Raw genomic sequence first — 21,828 nt, 5'->3', positions numbered from 1 at the left:
AGGGCACCTCAGGGCTGCGGCTGGAGCGGAACCCAGCTGATCCCAACGTTATCCTCGCCAAGCAGGCCCCTCCAAACAAGACACATCCCGAGTTCGTGTCTGCCGACTGAAGGCAGGACACGTGGGTGTCTCCAACTGCCAGGGCCAGGGGCCAGGAAGAGGGACGCACTGGGTGGGCTTGGCACAGCGTGAGAGTCCAATAAGTACGTGCTGACTGAGGGCTGGCTCTGGCTCGCAGAGCGGGGTCTTGTGTTTTGATGGGTGACAGGCACTGTTGACAGTGGGCACTTCTTTAGGTTGTAAATTTAGAAAGCAGATATGCTAGGAAGTGTTACGACGCGTAGGACAAAATAGTCTTCATGTAACAAAAAAACGTGAGCAACTCAGTGTCTTTAAGTGGTGACAATTCACCCATCTCCACGCTGCTTGTGTACTTCCTTCTTTTAAATATATATATATATATATATATATATATATATATATATATATATATATATTTACTCATATTATAAAAGATATATGCTCTAAGGGAAATTTGGAAAATACAGAAAAGTATAACCACTGGTGTACTTTGGAAACAATCTGATTTCTAAAAATTCCCTTTGCATGTACCTTTTCAGCTTCCCAGGGACATTTCTATTGTTTAAGGGTGACGCGTTCCTTTGGGGGGGGGGTAGGCTGTCACCACAGACAAATGGGACAGGATCCTTTGGCCTTGTGACTCCCCGGGCCCTCACCTCGTGGCTAAGAACTATTTATTCTATTGTTTTTCCCAGTTGGTGGAAATTTCCCACAGTCTCTGCTGATTCTCTCCACTTCCTCAACCTGAAAGGCCAGAAAGAAGTGCACGGGAAGCCCTTCCCGATTCATTCGTCTGCCTGGGTATTTCTAATGTTTTCTTTTGCCCTCACCCCACCCACCTCCATCTGGAGAGGCTCCTCAGAAATTCTGGTAGGGATTGAGAAACCAACCACACCGTTCGCTACATGGGTTTGGTGCCGCCACCGCTAATAGTAGGGTTTCTCCTGGTAGACGTCTCCCTGACAGTAACTCTTGCAAAAACAGAAAAGCCACAAATTCAAAGCACATAAACCATAAATGCAAACAGGGCACACATGCTAATTATAGAATTGAGACATAAGACCAGAATTCGAGTCACCTATCTCCAGATTCTTCTTTTAACTTTCAGAGAGAAACTTAAAAAAAAAATAGATTCAGAATCATATTATTTGCTAAGTGAAACTAAATGTCTTAGATGCGTTTTCCAACCAAGTGTACAGCCTGAATTGAAAGCAGTGGAGGAGGATCTGTTTATTAGAAAAGAGTGAGGACCTTAACACCTGGCTCATCGTGGTGTATGTAACACCGAGACGGTCATCGCCAGGAGCGTTCATCTTTTCTACATTTCAGTTTTCAGGTCTCTGAATGCTTGTGCATCTAGTGCTCATGTAGTGATTGCCACAGGCGGCCAGATTTGATCTCTGGGTGTCATGTTTTTCTTTTCTTTTCTTTTCTTTCTTTCTTTCTTTCTTTCTTTCTTTCTCTCTCTCCCTCTCTCTTTCTTTCTTTTTTTGAGAGAGAGAAAGACAGGAAAGGAGAGAAAAGAGAAGCATCCACTCATAGTTGTGGCACCTAAGTTGTTTATTGATTGCTTTCTCATATGTGCCTTGATGGGGGAGCATGGGAGGGGGTAGGCTACAGCTAAGCTAGTGACTCCTTGCTCAAGCCAGCGACCTTGGGCTCAAGCCAGCGACCCCCACGCTCAAGCCGGTGAGCCCGTGCTCAAGTTGGATGAACCCATGCTCAAGCAGCGACCCTGGGGTTTTGAACCTGGGTCCTCAGCATCCCAGGCCGAGGCCCTATCCACTGCATCACCACTGGTCAGGTTGGCTGTGTTTCAATTATAGAGGAAGCATAGTGGCTGGCACATATGTGTGGAATTTATTACAGTATCTCCTTGACCTCTGTCTTTTATTTTTAATAAAGAGAAGGAAAATAGTAGCAGTATGGGCTGAATTAAACTGTGGTTTCCAGTTCAGGGAAAACTCAAAGCGCTTGAAAATGTGTGAGCGATCACCGCTCTTTACTTCTCACACACTGGCATGAGCTCTGAGAATTCTGCAGTGATAAAAGAAGAATAACTTCCCATCATTAATACAACTGCACTCACTCACTGACCCCTCTAACCTCTGAAATGGGCACTTTTACTACCAGTTCCCATCTCAAAATAAGTGAACCGAGTCTCAGAGAGTAAGCAGCTTGTCCAAGGACACAGAGCTAGAAAGAGGTCAAGTGGTGTCTGACCCCAGCCTCTTGACTGAAGCCTAAACATCACAGAGCTCACACAATAAACTACCCAAAGATCAGCATGAACATATCCACCGTCCATTTAACACTGGCGAAGCGAGGCAAGAACAAACCAGAACTGGCTTGACTTTCCTACTGGAGCTGGGATGCACCCTGGTTCGGGCCCAGGACTCCTCCCCTTCTCTTCCTACCTTCATTGCTTCATGGCTATAGACCACGTCTACAGATATGGTCACTGTGTGGATGTTTCTAGCCCTGATTTCTCATCTGACTCCATGGCTGCCCGCACCCTCACTTCGACAGCTAATAGGCCTCTCAAACTTAACACATCCAAACTTGAACTACTCCTCTCCCTCCCCCCAACACCACTCCGCCAGAAGCCCTCCCCATCCGAGATGATGGCAGCTCACTCCTTCCAGTAGCCCTGGTCAAAAATATCAAGTCACCCTGGACTTCCCTTCCTCTTAACTGTTTCTCTCATGTGCATTTTACAAAAAGGCAGTTTCTCATATGATTCTTTAAAATGGCAAGTTCCCTAACACTGTAACAAGTATGTATGGTGCCAGGTGGGTGCTAGGCTTATCGGGGGGAACACTTTGTGACTTATATCAATGTCTAATCACTATGCTGTACACCTGCAAGTAACACAATTGAATGTCAACTGTAATTGGAAAATTAAAATAAATAAAATAAAATGGTAGATTCCCCTAGGAGAGTTAGTAAGATCTCATTTGCATGTAAGTCATCATGAGTGCATTTACGGCAGTAATTAGGTGAGCTTCACCTGCCATACCACTGTCTACCTACAAATCATGACGTTCACCTACCACTTTTTTATTTTATTTTATTTTTACAGAGACAGAGAGTGAGTCAGAGAGAGGGAAAGATAGGGACAGACACACAGGAACGGAGAGAGATGAGAAGCATCAATCATCAGTTTTTTGTTGCGACACCTTAGTTGTTCATTGATTGCTTTCTCATATGTGCCATGACCATGGGGCTACATCAGACCAAGTAACCCCTTGCTCAAGCCAGCGACCGTGGGTCCAAACTGGTGAGCTTTGCTCAAACCAGATGAGCCCGCGCTCAAGCTGGAGACCTCAGGGTCTTGAACCTGGGTCCTCCGCATCCCAGTCCAACGCTCTATCCACTGTGCCACTGCCTGGTCAGGCCCACTCTATTTTTATGTACTATTAGATAAACACTATGCAACATCTCTATCTCCCACACAGTGATTTCATAGTGCTTTACAACTTATTTAATTGAATACCTCATGTAATCCTCATAAGATCTCTATGACATAGGTACTATTATTATCCCACTTATTTAGATAAAGAAACTGAGGCACAGGGAGGTTAAATAATGCCCCAGACCACAAAATTTAAACTCAGAGTTTGGCTCCCAAGTCCATGCTGTTAAATAATCACTTTGGCATGCTCCATCCATGAGACAGACCTACCTCCCTCCGGGAAGTGAAGAAATGGACTATACAGTCTTATCTGGCTTTCTTAGGGCCAGGACCCACCTCTGCCCAGTGCCTAGCCAGGATGAATGCACATTCTCTGTCCTCTTTACAGGAAAGGAGCAACCAGATGACAGGAAATCAACGCTCCTGGCCCGGTGAGCACTGTGTTATGACCAGACAAGTCACCCAGCTAAGTTTAATAGGTGATAGCAAATGACTCTGTCTCCATGGAACTGCCTCCTCAAGGCCCAGTCAGGGGTCAGGAACGGAACACCGACCCACAGCGGAACCCGTGAGCCCCAGGGCCGTGGAGTATGACGGATGGCACAGCCCCCGTGTGCCAATGAGGCTGATGGCGAGTGGTGAGGCACACTGAGTTTCCTCAAACAGATCCCCACCTCCAACTCACCACATTTTTAGATGACACTTTATGCCACAAATGTTGAGGAAGAGCAAGCGTAAGGAAGAGAGAGAAGTGCGCTTCCACAGTCCTGCTGGTGTGAGACTGACCGCAGGAACAAGGGCTGCTCTCCCTCCACCGGGCTCTCTGTGGGTGTGGACAGAGCCCGTTCACGCTTAGCGCACCCTTCCTTTTGGTCCCCGATCCAGGAGTGACTAGGGGCACGGCCGTCAGAGCGAAGAGTCTGAAGGAGGGGTTTCAAGCCCGGGTCTGCTACAACCTTTGACAAGTTATTTAAGTCCAGTTTGTCTGTCTCCTTTGTAAACTGAGATGCTACTTACAGAGCGGAGGTGGAAAATAAGTGAGATGCTGTAGTATAAACTGCTAGCAGAGGAGCTGGAACACAGTAAAAATGGATGAGCAATAGTTGTTAATACTGATTGTGATCATCTCAATAATAGAATCTTTCACACCCTTCAACTGCTCAGAGTTTAAAGTCAAGGAAATGTAGGGATGAGAAATAATGTAGAAAAAATTAATACTTTATGTTTGACAATAGCAAGAAAATACCCAAGTAAAACTGTACTATTGATGGCTGTGGGTGGACACAATGGACAACGTCTAACTGAACACCCCTACCACCTATGGATTCCCCCAGCCTTATCCACATAACCATGACATGATCATTTCTCTCTTGTAAAAGCTTAAGTCAGGAAAGATAGACACATATATTCAGTTCCTAAAGCAGAAAAATAAAATGTTTTCATTTAAAACATCTCACTTTTTTAAAAAAGAATTAGCTAACTTCAAAAGGAAGGCAGCCATTGGAGCGATGCTATCAAGTGGGTAGGGTTTATTGTCTCACTTCAAAGCTCAGGCAGACTGAAGGCCACTGATAGCCCTTCTAGACTGGCATTTGATGTGAAAAGTGCTGAGAACACCACTTCGTTTCGGATGGTGTGTTTGCCCAGACCCACAGCACTAAGATGGTACCTTCTTTCATGGGGACCCAGGGTTACGCCTGAAAGGGAAAGATGTAATTATCTCACCCACAAATCAAAAGTAACAAGGACCTTCTGGAGTCAGAGTGGAGTGCTTCCATGGAGTATAGTGTAGATGGAGCAAATCCTAGCTAGAATTTAGGCGCTCACGCCACCCTCCCCAGGGAGATTTGCGAAGCAACTGAAGCTGGACACCACCAAATGTCAGGACAGGTGGGACCGGCGAACATACCAGCGACACGGGATTCCTGCATGACTACACAAGTCCCTTGACCTTCCCAGGTCATTTTGCAAGTAGAAAGAAACCTACTACCATCTGCCAGTTTAACAGAGTTTATGATGGGATTAGATTCATAAAAAAGGGTTGGTATCCTTAGCTCCAAAGTGTGTTCCTATTAATAAAACAAACATGTGAGGAAGGTCAAATTAGAGTCCAGTGTTACTCGTCTGCTAATGAATCACCCAATGGCTTCGTTTGTCAGGAGGTGATGCAAGCAGGCAGAATATTCCAATGAGATGGTCAGATGGCAGTCAAGAAAAGAAGACTTGGAGCAGCTCAGACTTCCCCTCTGCTCTCCGACCCAACCCCTTCATTCCCGATGTCCAGTCTGTGACCTGGAAGGGGCCTACTGACCATCAGAGCACAGTAAATCTAGGTCCAGTCCCTAAGACCCTTCGCCCCACCTGGATCCCCCTCTTCGCTCCAGTCCGGTGCGACCGCCCCTGCAGGAACCTTCCCAGACCAGCACAACCGCAGAACGAGCCCCTGTCTCTGAATCTACAGCTTAGTGACTGATGTGCCCTCTGGTTATCTGCCTGCTGTTGGCCATGTTGTTTAACTGCTACTAATTTTGCATAAATATTATGCTCTTGTTCTCTCAGATTAGAGGTCGTATCAGAAGACTAAGCATTATACTTTTCTGAATTTCTCATAGCCTCTTCCTCAGAACTTTGCACCCAGAAGACACTCAAATGCCATCTGCATGAAGCCATCTTCTAAAGATTTTAATGGGCCATTAACAACTGCAAAGTAGCTTCACGCTCCTCATTGTGACTACATCTCACAAAGAACACTGACTATCTCTTGCTTGTTAGTGAGGCCACCTCAGAGCACAAGTCCAGGTTACTATGGAGCCAGTTGGTGTGACAAAGGTAAACACCAAATGAAAGAAAAAAATCCAAGGGACTTTGTGTTTTCAATTCTGCCCTTCAACTATCTGTCTATACAATTCCGGCCAACTGTTTCTAAGTCATAGCATTTCAGAAAGACAGCAACGGCACTAGTCACCTTCCTTCTAAAGTTGCTCGATATGGAAAAATAGATATGAGAGCATTTATTCAATACAAACAAATAGAGAGGATACTATTTATCAGGTGATTTGGTATGTATAGTTCTTAACTATCAAACTGCTAGATAAATGCTATCCAACAGGGAATTGTAACACTTTCTAATGAATATGTTCAGCATTTTAAATTCCTCCTGGCTAGTGTGAGTGTCCTTTCCCTCCCTGGCTCTCACTCCTGTCTAAGGTTTTACCTGCTACATCTTTTGAAATTTTAGGCCAAGCTTCCTGGGGATCTGAGATTGAGGGAACCATGACCGTTCACTGCAGAATGGACCACGAAGAGGTACCATTGAGGCCAAGCCTGCCCAAGGAGAGGAAACATCATGCAAAATTACCCAGAGAGGGAAACAGACAGATCTGGTCAGCAGAGTTGGCCTTAGGCCTCCCAGACAAAGATTGCGGTCCCAAGCTTCTCATCCACCTCTGGCAGTACGGACGATCCTAAGGAATTTTCCTGTCTCAAAGAACACTTTTCAGGTGTTATTTTTCTATCAAATCTCAATCAGGAAAAGGGTTTTTTCAAAACTCGCACATTTCATTTTATAGCTTGGGCCCACCAAGACATTTCTTCCTTTATAGAAATTTAACATGTGTAGAATTTCTAGGATATTCTATCCCCACCCCAATGGACCAATTGGCACTCGTCCCACCTTGAAACAAATATTGCGACCTGCTAGCCAGCACTCAAAATAATGTTGACCTTGAAAGTATTTTATGCATTCACATGATGTCTCCTGGGCAGGCATACCACTGATTATCTGGTTCCTAGTCTAGTTCAAACTTTTGCCACATCCAGGATTGAGAAAAATACAGTAAGAAGAAAACAAACACTCATTATATTTATTTATTGCGTCAAGATGTACACACCAACATATTTTCTCCTTAACGTCCATTCTTGGAATTCTCTCTCATTACAGAAGCGGTGAGTCACAGTTAAAGAGAATTGCTGCGACTTGCTCCACCCATTGGTATAAGCCAAACCAAGGACAATCTTAGTTTCTCACAGGGTTATTTATCCCGGAGGAGTTGAAATTGATTTGCATGGTCACATGGTACAGATGTTTTATTCATGAAGGTGATCTCAAGTAAAAGTAAAGTGAGAGATCTCTTGGTCTGACTTTTTTTTTTTTTTTACAGAGAGAGAGAGGGAGAGAGTCAGAGAGAGGGATAGACAGGGACAGACAGACAAGAACAGAGAGATGAGAAGCATCAATCATTAGTTTTTCGTTGCACATTGAGACACCTTAATTGTTCATTGATTGCTTTCTCATATGTGCCTTGACCGCAGGCCTTCAGCAGACCGAGTAACCCTTTGCTCGAGCCAGCGACCTGGGGTCCAAGCTGATGAGCTTTTGCTCAAACCAGATGAGGTCGCGCTCAAGCTGGTGACCTCAGGGTCTCAAACCTGGGTCCTCGGCATCCCAGTCCAATGCTCTATCCACTGCGCCATCACCTACCTGGTCAGGTGGTCTGACTTTCTTAAAATTCAGTCAAAGGTCTACCCAGTGGGATAACCCAGCTCCAGAAATTAGACCGAGGAGGACAAGAAGTGTGAGGGGTCAGGGCTGGAATGCACTGACAGGCTTGAGTGCGAGGCCAGGAACCAGGCGAAAGGGTTGTACTCAGGGACAGAATGGGGAGTCAGGGCAGCACGACAAAGGGGGGATAAAAGCAGCATTTGTCCCCTTCTCATGCTCACAGTCTATGAACTGGAGCCTTTTGCATTTCCTCATGATGAGAATTGCGTTTGCAACTTAATTTACACCTAGGGAGAGACTCGGTCACTCTTTTTAATTTATTTTTATTATTTTATTATTGATTTTAGTGAGAGAGGAAGAGGGAGAGAGAGAGAGAGAGACAGGAACATTGAGCTGTTCCTTTATGTGCCCTGACCAGGGATTGAACCAGCAACCTGTGCTGCTTTGGGTCATTGCTCCAACCAACTGAGCTATCGGGTAAGACTGTCATTCCTACAGACGCCACTGCTGGTCCCCAGAGTCAGCCTTCAGCAATGTGCCACGTGGAGGACGCTGTGGACTTCCAGGCTTGTTTCTCCTTCCACTAGGCTGTTCTATTCAGGTCATCCCCTCCACCATGACTTAATTTATCTTTTTAGCTCTGTGGTCCTCAAAGCGTGCCCTTTGGACCAACGACATCAGCATCCCCAGAGCATGTCTCAGGAATGCTAACTCCCAGGCCCATCCCAGACGTCCTGATTCAGGAACTCAGGGGGTGACGCCCAGACAGCTGTGCTTTCTCAAGCCCGCCAGGGGATTCTGATGCCCACAGGCGATTGAGAACCGCTGCTTCAGATGATATTATAAAAGAATGACAAGCGCATTGTCGGGGAGGACTCGTAAGCAAGACAAAGCCACTCGGCCCTGGCCAGTTGGCTCAGCGGTAGAGGGTCGGCCTGGCGTGCGGGGGACCCGGGTTCGATTCCCGGCCAGGGCACATAGGAGAAGAGCCCATTTGCTTCTCCACCCCCCGCCCCCCTTCCTCTCTGTCTCTCTCTTCCCCTCCCGCAGCCAAGGCTCCATTGGAGCAAAGATGGCCCGGGCGCTGGGGATGGCTCCTTGGCCTCTGGCCCAGGCGCTAGAGTGGCTCTGGTCATGGCAGAGCGACGCCCCGGAGGGGCAGAGCATCGCCCCTGGTGGGCAGAGCGTCGCTCCTGGTGGGCGAGCCGGGTGAATCCCGGTCGGGCGCATGCGGGAGTCTGTCTGACTGTCTCCCCGTTTCCAGCTTCAAGAAAGATAAAAAAAAAAGAAAAAGACAAAGCCACTCAAGTGCCATATGAATCACTTTCTAGTAGTGCAATCTCAAGTCATGCGGCCCACAGCGAGAGACCTGAGGCCGGCGTGGGAGTTCAGGCCCCCATCACCTTTTCCTTTACTCCCACCCTCCCCACCTCCCCACACTGCCACTAGAGACATATGCTCAGCCTTAAAACCTGATGTCAAACCCTAACTTAACATCCTTCAGCGGCAGCTCCAGCCCCTGGCACATGTGCCCCAGGCCTCCATCATCTGCCTCAGGGCCACTTCCCGCTTCCTCCTGCACCTTCCCCCCTGCTTGGCCACACCACACTGTCTGCAGGAGGTTTATACTTCCCTTACCACTGACATCAGCTTGGACCATGGGACTTACTTTGGCCAACAGCACCAGAGCTGAAGTGACGGCTGCTACTTCTGACAGACGTGGAGTTCTGGTATTTGTCCTGACATGTTTTCTTTTCTCCCTTTCCCAACAGTGAGGTCAGTATTGTCCCAAAAAGAAGCTGTTTTTGAAGCCTCAGTGGGTACAGATCAGAAGCAGAACTGCAACCAGTCTACAGAGGACATGCAGCATAACTGAGACATAAAGCTTGGCTGTCCTAAGCCACTGAGGCTTGGGGGGGGGGGTGCTTATCCAGCCTAGACTGACTGTTAGAGCACTTCTGATCTTCCATATCCTCTCTGTCTGGAACATCCTCTCTCCTCAGCTCTACCTTTCCTTCCAATCCCCCCTCCCTCCTGTCAGCACAAGACACTGGCTCACCATTCTACACTCCGTTCAGGTGGTATGCCCTCAATCACGCCTTCTTCTTTCCTAGCTTGTTACCTTTAGGGCTGCCTCTGGACGCTGCAGACCTGGAACTATGCTTTCCATTCATTAGAACTACTCCTCTGGAAGAAGAAAGGAAGAAAGGAAGGGAGGGAGGGAGGGAGGGAGGGAGGAAGGGAGGGAGGGAGGGAGAAAGAAAGGGAGGGAGGGAGGGAGGGAGAGAGAGAGAGAGAGGGAGAAAGAAAAAAGAAAGAAAGAAAGAAAGAAAGAAAGAAAGAAAGAAAGAAAGAAAGAAAGAAAGAAAAGAAAAGAAAAGAAAAAAAAAAGAAAAGAAAAGAAAAGAAAAGAAAGAAGCGTATTCACATTACAGAATGGGAGACTGGCTCAGAAAAGCAAACTTGTCCGGGTTTCCAGCCATCAGCCCAGAGACAGCATTCTCACAGGTGCAGATCTGGCTCTGAGCTAAGCAGTCTTTCCCCAGTCCTCCTTCCCTCCTTCCCTCCACATTCAATGCTTTCTGATCCTCCCACTCTAGTAGAAAGAGTAAAAGTCTCCTTATCAACAACTGAAAGGGCTGTTGAATTAATTTGACAGTTGAAAGATTTGCATCTGGAAGTGGGCTTCCTACCCCCTGAGAAGATAATCACTTTCTCTAAGTGGATGTATTTATTCTTAAATCTCCTGGGGAAGGCCCTGGAGACTTTAGGAGAACCGGTGTATTTTGTCTGTGCCTTTCCCCAGGCCCCAAGCTGTGGGGCAGTGCGGTGTGATAAACCAAGATTCCCACTTCCACGGCCCTAGGAACCTTTGAGAAAGAGTCTGTGGGTTTGTCACAGGATAGGAGGTTAAATAGCAGAAGGTTCAGAATTCCAAAAGAGCGTGCTACATATTGATATTTCGGGTTTAAAAAAGAAAAACGAATGGCGCCAAATGTTTATCTGACTCTTCAGATTAAACAAGAAACGGAAAGTGACACAGTGGCAAAAACCTGAACCAGACCACCCAGGTCAGATATCTGAAAAACCGCCTAAACTGGACTGCAATTTACATTTCCAGGAGCTGCTGGCATGTTGTTGTGTGGTTGGGCTTTGTTCTCTCTCTCTCTCTCTCTCTCTCTCTCTCTTTCCTTTACTTGTTTGTTTAAGGGAGGGCTAGAAAGTATAAGAACCTTCTAGTCCACCCCCCAAAATCAGCCATTCTAATGAAAGACAAGCATTCAACAAAGTGCCATGATATTCTCTCCACACAACCAACATTCATACTATTTTTTTCAAGGGTTTACAAAGGTTTTCTAAGACATTGGTTGGAATCCGTTTATCTCTCACCATTCCAAAGAAGCAGGTTGTTGTTTCTTTTTTAACCCCCAAAGGGATACATTACCTTTGAATGATACCATGAGTAACATTAATAGCATGTTTCCCCTTCAAGTGTAGAAAGCTATTGAGAGCTTCAAATGGCCAGTTTAGACACCTCTGACTTAGTCTTTAAAAGACCAGCCACTCCGTATAGGGAATAATCAGAGCCGTCAATAATCGAGCACTTCGCGCAGTGCTGGGTGTTTTTCAGGCTTTGCCTCATTTAATCCTCAAAACAACGCTACCAGGTGGGTGCAATCATTATTGCCACCTTACAGATTAGGAGAGTGAGGCACAGAGAGCATGAAGGACTGGCTAAGGAGAAGGAGAAAGAGAAAGAGACAGGCAGGGACCAGCAGCTGCCAAGACCACAGTTAATGATTCACTCACAGCCCTCGGGCAGCTCCTTTCAGTAAAGGCGCGCGCGCGCACACACACGCACACACACACACACACACACGCACACGCGCGCGCACGCACACACACACACACACACACACTGTACTCACTCACTCACTCACTCACAAACACAGTCTCATCTCAACTCTTCATCCCTGCCAGAGGCGGGTGTCCGGAAAATTGCTTGGCAACGCGCGAAGGAAACGCCATCCAAACCCGGGATCCGCCGGGTCCCCGGCGCCTCTGGGCGCTGTCCAGCGGGCAACGCGCCTGAGTCCTGGCCGGGGTCCTGCCTCCGGACACCCCGATCGTGGGGAGGAACGCCAAAGCCCGAATCAGGCGTAGGGGGTACCAGGCACCGTCCCCAGGGACACCTGTTGTCGCCTCCCCACTCGGGACAACGAACACGTCCCGGGACCCAGATCTTGGGGAAGACACGGGTTGGCAACTAGTGTCCGGGTATGAGTACAGGGGTCGCAGGGGTCTTCCTCCCACAACCCGCCGCCTTAGGCCGACTCACGCCCCTCCTCCCACTGCTGGATGCCCGCGGCGTGTGGAAACGTCGTGCCTCCCGGGACTCCGGCCGAAGCAGGCGCGGCGGGGGCGAGGGGCTCTGGCAGCACCCGGCGCTAGGACCTCGCGGCCGGCCCGCCCCCTGCCCGCTCTCTGCCCGCTCCACCTGCGGGGCCCCTCTCTCGCTCGCACGCTCACCCTCCGTCTGCGCGGAGCGTGCGCGGCTACCCGCGAAGCCGTCCGCAGGTCCCGAGTGTCGGCGGAAGGTCGACGCGGCAGAGCCCGCTGGACTGGCCCGGGATACCCTCCCGGCGGCACCGCTCTCGCAGCGCTGCCTGCGGATCGCAGCGCCGCTGCAGGCTCGCGACTCCGGGCGCCGCTCCCGCCGCTCCTGATTGGCTGCAGCGCGCGCCCGAGCCGCGTCCTGATTGGGCGGCCGAGAGCCGGGGGTGGGACGCGCCCCGCGCTGCTGGGACCTACTCCGGGTGCCCGGCGTCCGCGTGGCTCCGAGCCAGGCGTGGAACCCGCGGTCCTGCCTCTGCGCCGAGTGGGGCCGGCCGTCTAGGCACGGGGAGGAGCGGAAAGCGTCACGGAGAGTAGCATGGGGTGGCGGGGGCTGGGGATCGCCTTGGCGTCTCTCCCATTTCCCGTGCCAATGCTGGACGGTGGGTGTCATTGCTCCTCCGGACTAACCCCTACAGAGGGTTTTGACTAACTTCATTCTGATACTTTGACTACAAAAAGAACGGAGGACGCAGGGCAGTGGCTTGTAAACAGTGGGTACCGAGTTGCGTTTGTGGACTCAGGTCAGACTTTTACAATCTTTATGTGATCCAACCGGGGCTCGCAAAGGGAAGAAGGCTTTTCCAAGGTCCTTATGGCGTTAACAAATTTTTAAGAATGAGAAAGATGACTATCTTCATTTACAAGGAACTTAAACCTAGTTGGGGAGATGAGGCTGAATAATAATAATAATAATAACCCTAACGATTCCATGGCACGTGTTACTTGCTGGGCATTTTTCCAGGTGCTTTACATATATTCAGAAATTCAGGAAACAGTTGTCATAAGGATGCCCATTATGATAACCTCTCTCTTAAATGTATACAAAATGGCATTGTGCAGCTGATTTAGAAAAAAGTTTGGCAGTTCTGCAAACAGTTAAAATGGAGATACCATATGACCCAATAATTCCTCTTCTAGGTATATGTTCAATAGAATTAAAAACTTTTGCCCACACAAAAATTTATACACAAATGTTCAGAGCGGCATTATACATAGTTGAAAAATGCCAACAATCCAAAAGTCTCTCCACTGATGAATGTATAAAAAAACGTGGTATTTCCTTACAATGGAATGTTATTCAGCCATCAAAAGGGATGCCTCCTGAGACATGCTGCAATATGGATGAACCTTGGAAACACGCCAAGTGAAAGGAGCCAGACACGAAAGACCACACATAGTGGGATTCCACTGAGATGAGATATCCAGAATAGCTCAGTGCATAAAGCCAGAAAGCCGATTGGTGGTTGCCAGAGTTTGGGCAAGAAAGAAATGGACAGTGACTGGTTCGGTGGGTATGGGGTTTCCTCTGGGGGTGATGAAGATGCTCTGGAATTAGATGCGGTTATATATACACAACTTTGTGAACTGTTAAAAAAAAAACACCCTGAATTGTTTTTTTTTGTTGTTGTTGTTTTTTAATTCACATAGCCTGCATTCTGAGAGTGTGAAAACCATCACTGAAAGACACTTTGGTTAAATCCTAAAAAGTAGTAGCTATCATTATGAAAGGGTGGAGGAACAGAAAAACCTATTTAAAAAAACAGTTAAAAATTGTCTTGTCCCCCCTCATACTCCCACCTTCAGCACTCCAGAGGGGATTTGCTCCTTAGGTTTGCACTGTCCCATTGAAGAGTCTACGGTGATAGGAATGTTCTTGATCTGAGCTATTCAATATGGAAGCCACTAGGCAGGTGGCTATTAGGCATTTGAAATGTAGTTAGTGCAACTGAAGAACTGAATTTTAAATTGTATATAAATCGTCACGTGTGGCTAATGGTGGCTATTCTACCTGCAGTGTAGCTTTTGCTGGTTTAGGGAACTACAGCCATGTTAACTGGCAGCTTGAAAGACTACTGGAGGACAAGGGAATGGGACAGTCTCTGTCTTTGTGTCCCAGAGCTCAGCTCAAACCCGAATCCACTAGAAACCCTTCAATAAGATCTCCCTGCTCCCACCCTTCTCCTTTCTGTGAACTCTTAATGAACTGCAGTCAACATCACAGTGTTTAGTTTTGTTTTTAAGGCAAGGTTCTCCCATTCCATGAATATGCACGCAATGTCAGCCAAATTCCAAAGGGCTGGTCTTGAAAATGCTGAAAAGAAGGGATGAGAAACCCCCTACGAGGACTTGGCTCCTTCCTTCTGCTCTCCAGCCTCCCCTTTCACACACCATGTACGCTTCCAAGTGGGAAATCTTGCTAAGATGCTAAACTGATATTGACTCTTTAGATTTTTCTGTTCCCAACTCAAGCCTCTTAAATGCCCTTAGTTCCTTCAGTACACCTCCCAGTTCATGTTGATCTTTCCCTCCCATGAACTTACATTGAACTTGACACTGGTTAGACTGTAATGACTTAATGATTTTCTAAGTGTTCCTGTAATGCGCTGTCCCCACAGCAAGATTCATTTGTTGTAAAATGAATATTTTGTGGATAAAAAGAAAGACAGGTTCACGGAGCAGCTTAAGAGCCTCATGAGGAGGCACGCAAAGGATTCTCCCCAGTGTGGCTGAGAGGGGTAGGCAGGTTCGCGGAAAGCGCAGAGCAGGGAGCCGCTGGGTGTAGCGGGGCAGAAATTCTGTACTTTGTGCGGGCCCTCCAGGCAGGTACCCCACCCCACCCATGGGGTGGTCACACCTATTACCCCCAGCACTTTACAGCCCTGTGCTCCACAATGCCAACAAGCTCTTCTGATTGATGTCCTTCCTCAGTTTCCACTGACCAATCAAGGACATCATGCTCTCCTGAGGTCAGCCATCAGCTGTGTAGGTGAGGGATGGACATTATGTGTGGGTAAGACCACTCTTTTCGCCCCTCTGGTCCTCCCCACTGGTGGCAGAGTATGGCAGCCAGAGTATGGCCAACGTCGGAAGACATCACATTCTAGGAAGGCAGTGATGAGGACCGAGAGAAGACCTGGTTGGAAGATGTGTTATTCTACCTTGACCAGGTGGCTATAAGATTCAGATGAGATCGTGCGCCTAAGAATCCTTTGTAGCCTGCACATTTTCTACTTTTTTTAGCAAGAGAGAAAGACAGAGACAGAAAGGGAGAGATGGAAAGCATCAACTTGTATTTGTGGCACCTTCGTTGTTCATTGATTGCTTTCTCATATGTGCCTTGACTGAGGGGCTCCAGATAAACCAGTGACCCCTTGCTCAAGTCAGTGACCTTGGGCTCAAGCCAGTGACCATGAGGTCATCTCTATGATCCCACGCTCAAGCCAGCTACCCTGTGCTCAAGCTGGTGAGCCCATGCTCAAGCCTGCGACCTCAGGGTCTTAAACCTGAGTCCTCAATGTCCCAGGTTGACGCTCTATCCACTGTGCCACCACCTAGTCAGGCGTAACCAGCACAATTATACATAGAAATGAGTTGTTTTTATTAGTTCCATTTGACAGATAGGAAAACTAAAGAACAGGAAAGTGAAATGACATCCCAAGATAAAGAGGCCCTATAGGAGGAGATGCTGGACGGAGAACCCTGGAGTTGACACCCAGCTCTGCCAGCTCCTAGCCGTGGCATCCTGGCTCAGATTCTGAGCGCCAGTTCCATATGTATAAAGTGGGGATAAAAATACACCTATATTAGAGGTTTTGGTGTGCAATGAATGAGGAGATGTCTGTGAAGAACTTAGCACTGTCCCTGGCACGTAGCAGGTACTTAATAAATAATATTACCTATTATTATTAGTTTACTACACAAGATATTACAGCAGAGCTACAGGTCTCCTGGGTCTCAGCCCTTCTCTGCACTAGAAATAAGTGATTAAAAAACCCAAAACATTTTCAAAGTGAAATTGCCAGAGGCTGCAGTGATATGTTAAGAGATTCTGACATCTGAGAGATGACATAGCAGGTGGGTAAGATCACAGACTTGGGAGCCAGGAGGCCTGGGTTTGAGTCCTGGACTAGTCACTTAATTGTTGTAAGGCCCTTGGCAAGTTACTTAGCCTCTGTGTGCCTCAGTTTCTTCCTCTCTGAAATGGGTTCTTGTGAGGAATGAATGAGTTCATGTACACCAAGTGTGTAGGACAGCACCTGGTACATAGTGTTGGGAATTGTTAAGTACTGTTAATGGTATTATTTTGAATTCATTTAAAATTAAAAATTAAATTTGTTCTTAAAAATCCCAACTGGCTGTTATTTCAAGGGGCCAGGAGTGTAGAGACTGGAAGAAAAAGAAGAGGGGGCCCTGGCCGGTTGGCTCAGCGGTAGAGCGTCGGCCTGGCGTGCAAGGGGTCCCGGGTTCTATTCCCAGCCAGGGCACACAGGAGAAGCGCTCATCTGCTTCTTCTCTACCCCTACCCCTCTCCTTCCTCTCTGTCTTTCTCTTCCCCTCCCGCAGTGAGGCTCCATTGGAGCAAAGATGGCCTGGGCGCTGGGGATGGCTCCTTGGCCTCTGCCCCAGGCGCTAGAGTGGCTCTGGTGGAGGGGCAGAGCATCGCCCCCTGGTGGGCAGAGCATCGCCCCCTGGTGGGCATGCCGGGTGGATCCCGGTCCGGCGCATGCGGGAGTCTGTCTGACTGTCTCTCCCCGTTTCCAGCTTTGGAAAAATACAAAAAAAAAAAAAAAAAAAAAAAAAAAAAAAAAGAAAAGAAAAAGAAGAGGGTGCAGAGAGCCACACGTTTGTGCCCTTGCCTGTCATGTTCCCTTTGCCTGAAATCCCTCCTTTGTGACCCATAAAACCACCATGTGTTCACTGCTGTGGGCCAGGGTTCCCTCTGGCAGACTGCCTCCTCTCCTTTTTACTCCTCAATACATGTGTCTTCGATGGAAAGTGAGGGAGATGATTTCAAACTCCTGCAGTTTGCAGACAAATACAGAACCGCAGCTCACAGTGGGGCGGACGTCCTCCCTCTCAGAGGATGAAGAGATTGGTGGCAGATTTAGAGAGATGGGGCCTCTCAACACCAGGAAGAAAAAAACAACAAGGAATAACAATCCTGATTTTAACAAGAAAGATCTGCAGCCCCCATGGCCCTGGCTGTTGGCTCGGAAGTAGAGACCGATGTGTAGCAGTCCAGTTTGATTACCAGTCAGGGCACCCAGGAGAAGCGCCTATCTGCTTCTCCACCCCTCCCCCTCTTGCTTCTCTATCTCTCTCTCTCTCTTCCCCTCCTGCAGTCATGGCTTGATTGGAGCAAGTTGGCCCTGGGCACTGAGGATGGCTCCATGGCCTCTGCCTCAGGCGCTATGAAGAGCTCGCTTGCTGAGCAAGAGCAATGCCCTAGATGGGCAGAGCATTGCCCCCTAGTGGGCTTGCTGGGTGGATCCCAGTTAGCACACATGCAGAAGTCTGTTTCTTTGCCTCCCTTCCTCTCACTGAAAAAAAAAAAAACCCAAAAGAATAAATAACAATCCAGACTTTAACAAGAAAGAGCTGCAGCTCCCACAGTCTTGTCCCCCTGGATTGGAACAAGCTCCTAGAGGGAACCAGAGTGGACTGTGGACCAGGCATAGCCTCTGCCTGAATCCCAATTCTGTCACTCAACAACTACTTGGCTTCCGAACCTAATAACTCTGAGCCTATTTTATCACCTATATACAAAGTGAAGGTAATACCAGCCTTAAGGGGTCATTTTGATGATTAAATGAATGATAATAGTCCCTGGCCGGTTGGCTCAGCGGTAGAGCGTCGGCCTGGCGTGCGGGGGACCCGGGTTCGATTCCCGGCCAGGGCGCATAGGAGAAGCGCCCATTTGCTTCTTCACCCCCCCCCTCCTTCCTCTCTGTCTCTCTCTTCCCCTCCCGCAGCCAAGGCTCCATTGGAGCAAAGATGGCCCGGGCGCTGGGGATGGCTCCTTGGCCTCTGCCCCAGGCGCTAGAGTGGCTCTGGTCGCAGCAGAGCGACGCCCTGGAGGGGCAGAGCATCGCCCCCTGGTGGGCAGAGCATCGCCCCTAGTGGGCGTGCCGGGTGGATCCCGGTCGGGCACATGCGGGAGTCTGTCTGACTGTCTCTCCCCGTTTCCAGCTTCAGGAAAATAAAAAATAAAAAAAAGAATGATAATAGTACAATGCCTAGCACTTAGAAAATGCTCAATTAATGTTTAAGTAGATGAAAAGGGCTTAAAAACAACAATAACAACACAGCATCCTTGTTGGAGGAAGCCGTGCTGTTCTTGAAAGCACAGCATCACTCAGAGTGGTCGTTATCGGAGTCCCCTCCCCCAGACTGACAGGGAGCCTCCACACAGCTTCTCGGGCTCTCTGTCTGACGTTCTGAGCAGTCCTGGGGCCCCGGGGGGCGGGGACTTGGCCAAGCCCTTCCCCAGACCTGCCTCTGCTCCAGCTGGCACAGAAAGACTCCACATTTGCAGCTTCCATGGCAATCACGGGGACCTACTCCCTTTTATTGTTTTTCTTTTCCTAACGATGAAGCAACCACATGATTTCAACAGGAAAAACAACTCTGGAATCGGAGACCATCTGGATGGAGCCAGGACTCTCTCTGGTCCCCAGATCTGAGCCCCTGGAGAGAAGAGACACGCGATGCTGGCGGGCTGGGGGATGAGCTAGACAAGAAGCATGACCAGCACATGCTCATACCAGGCGGGCCGGCTGAGTAGGTTGTGTTTCAGGATTAACTGCAGTGCAAGTCTAACAAATCAGGGGCTCACATTGACTGAGTGCTAAGGGGCAGGCACTTTCTAGGTGCCACGAGCTTCATCATCACGAAAACCCAAGTGGTTTATTATCTTCACTATACACCAGTGGGGATAATGAGGCTCAGAGAGGTCAAGGGGTCTCCTGGGAGCACACAGCAGCCAGGGTCTTTGCTGGCATCCCACCCCTTTAGCAAGCCTCCAGAGCCCGTGTGTTTACCTCCTAGCCCCTGGCACAGCGGTGCTTCCAAACCCTGGATCTTGTGGAAATGCAGATTCCAATTCACCAGGTCCAGGGTGGGGCCTGAGACTCTGCATTTGTAACAAACTCCCAGGGGGTGCTGCAGCTCCAGGGGCTTTAGTTCAAGGGTGAGACCAGTGGTCTTGACCTAGACTGCACATTGGAGTCCCCTGGAAGCTTTCAAACTGCTGACACCTAAACCCCATTTGGAGATTCCAGTTTGGTAGATCTGGTGTGCGGCCCCCACCCGATTCCTCTGCACAAGACTTTTCACGCTCCCTGGCAACTGAAGGTGCCACCAAGGCTGAGGCCACCCCTCGGAAAGGAGGGTAATGTCTACAGCAGGGGTCCCCAAACTACGGCCCTGCGGGCCGCATGCGGCCCCCTGAGGCCATTTATCCGGCCCCCGCCGCACTTCCGGAAGGGGCACCTCTTTCATTGGTGGTCAGTGAGAGGAGCACATTGACCATCTCGTTAGCCAAAAGCAGGCCCATGGTTCCCAATGAAATACTGGTCAGTTTGTTGATTTAAATTTACTTGTTCTTTATTTTAAATATTGTATTTGTTCCCATTTTGTTTTTTTACTTTAAGATAAGTTATGTGCAGTGTGCATAGGGATTTGTTCATAGTTTTTTTTATAGTCCGGCCCTCCAACGGTCTGAGGGACAGTGAACTGGCCCCCTGTGTAAAAAGTTTGGGGACCCCTGGTCTACAGGCTCCTGAGGACACGGGTTACCCTTCACTCCTCTTTCCTGACCACAAAGGCGTCCACGGCTAGGCTTTGAGGTCATCCTGGAAGAAGCCTTGGAAGAGGTCAGAGCTGCCACCTGTTTCCTTGAAATAGTTTGCAGCTGTGCTGGGTGACCTCACCGCTCGGCTCTGCAGGGGCCAAGCTGCGAGCTGATAAGTCCTCTTCCCAGGTCACTTAGTCTAGTGGGCTTTGGGCACCCTTCGTGAGTTGTGTCGGGGCAGCAGAGGGAGAGCGGGCACAGCAGGGGCGCCAGCGCAAGCCAAGCCGGGGTTCCTGGGAAAGGACCTGGCCCCACCCCCAGGGAGCCCCATGGGCTGTCCCCAGGGCTGAGTGGCTGGCTGTGGCTGACAGCCTCATTCTTCACCTCCCTCTCAAAATGTGGGAACTGATGGGATTACAAGTCCTCCTTATAAACAAACAAACACTGAAGTATGGAGTGAAAGCGAAAGGCCTCTGTGGGGCTCCTGTCCTTACAGACTGTTTCTACACATCAACGTGTGTATGTATACACACACGTGCACTACTGCTTTATAAACAAACATCATCATGGAATATTACTGTGAACACTTTATTGTCTTTCCCATGTACTAGTTATGTACCCTTCTATATTATTTTTAGTGTGTCTCCAACTTGGCCGGAAGACAGAATCTCTTGGGGGCACTTTTTAAGCATAAAGACTCATCCCAGACCTGCTGAATCAGAATTTCTCAGAGAGAGAGTCTGAGAAGTTTTTATAAACTGGCATTTTTAGTAACTCTCTCAGGTGGCTGTTAAACATTTGTTTTAATTTTTAAAAATTGAGACATCACTGACATGTAACATTATACTTCTTTTATGTGTTCGACAGCTCAGGGGCTTTCTTACAGAAAACGGCTTCCCTTTTTAATCATTGCACTTGAAATAGTTTACGTCTCTTTTTTCACGTTAAGTCTGAAAACCGGTGTGAATTTTACACTTTACAGCAGATCCCTTACCTTGGGCCAGCCACATTTCACGTAGTGAAGAGTCACAGGGGGCAGATGCTATTCAATTGGGCAGCACAGACCTAGGGCTATTGTTTTATTTGGGAGAGACTTAGAGGGAACTAGGAACAAATAATTGTGGAACAATCGACTCGTCCCTGAAGAAGCACTCAACACCCATTATTTTAACTGCTCACACAGAAGCGTGGTGGAGAGAGGGGTGAGAATTTTGCAGAGGATTAACCGAATGATAATAACTTAAAGACGTTTCCTCTCCAGAACAAATCTATGAGGAAGGCAGGGTGTGGGTTATTAGGATGCCTGCTACTTCAGCTTGAGGTTGATCATTTGCTAAGATCCCACTTGCCAACAAGCACAGAGGCAGACTGGAATCGTGTCTTCAAATTCTAGGGCCTAGGCTTGCCTTTTATCCCACAGACCTTTCCAAGACAGTTATTCAAAGTCCATCCTTATATTAGTGGTTCAGGGAGATCTGTTCAGAAATTAAGTGAATTATTAGAAGATGCGTGGTCAAGCTCAGTTGCATGCTGTTCTGTACACAAATTAACACGTTTGCTAGTGTCCCCTGGTGGACATTGAAGTTATTGCAAGCCGCTGGTAAATGCATTTGTGGGCTTTCTGAGTTCATTAAAACTGAG

The 21,828-nt window shown here is 48.4% G+C and overlaps 1 protein-coding gene across 2 annotated transcripts in view; it reads right to left on the bottom strand.

The window, feature by feature from the left end:
• STON2 (stonin 2) overlaps window positions 1-12,689 on the bottom strand; it is a 153,873-nt gene extending 141,184 nt beyond the window's left edge. For both annotated transcript variants that reach the window (XM_066342514.1, XM_066342515.1), the window contains exon 1: window positions 12,528-12,689. The gene's annotated coding sequence lies outside the window, so the exon portion shown is untranslated. The remainder of the gene's footprint in view (window positions 1-12,527) is intronic.
• Window positions 12,690-21,828: the final 9,139 nt, after the last annotated feature.

The sequence above is a fragment of the Saccopteryx leptura genome, chromosome 6 (assembly GCF_036850995.1).
Source record: "Saccopteryx leptura isolate mSacLep1 chromosome 6, mSacLep1_pri_phased_curated, whole genome shotgun sequence".
In the NCBI taxonomy this organism is placed as follows: Eukaryota; Metazoa; Chordata; class Mammalia; order Chiroptera; family Emballonuridae; genus Saccopteryx; species Saccopteryx leptura.
This window is presented reverse-complemented; position numbering and strand designations above follow the sequence as displayed.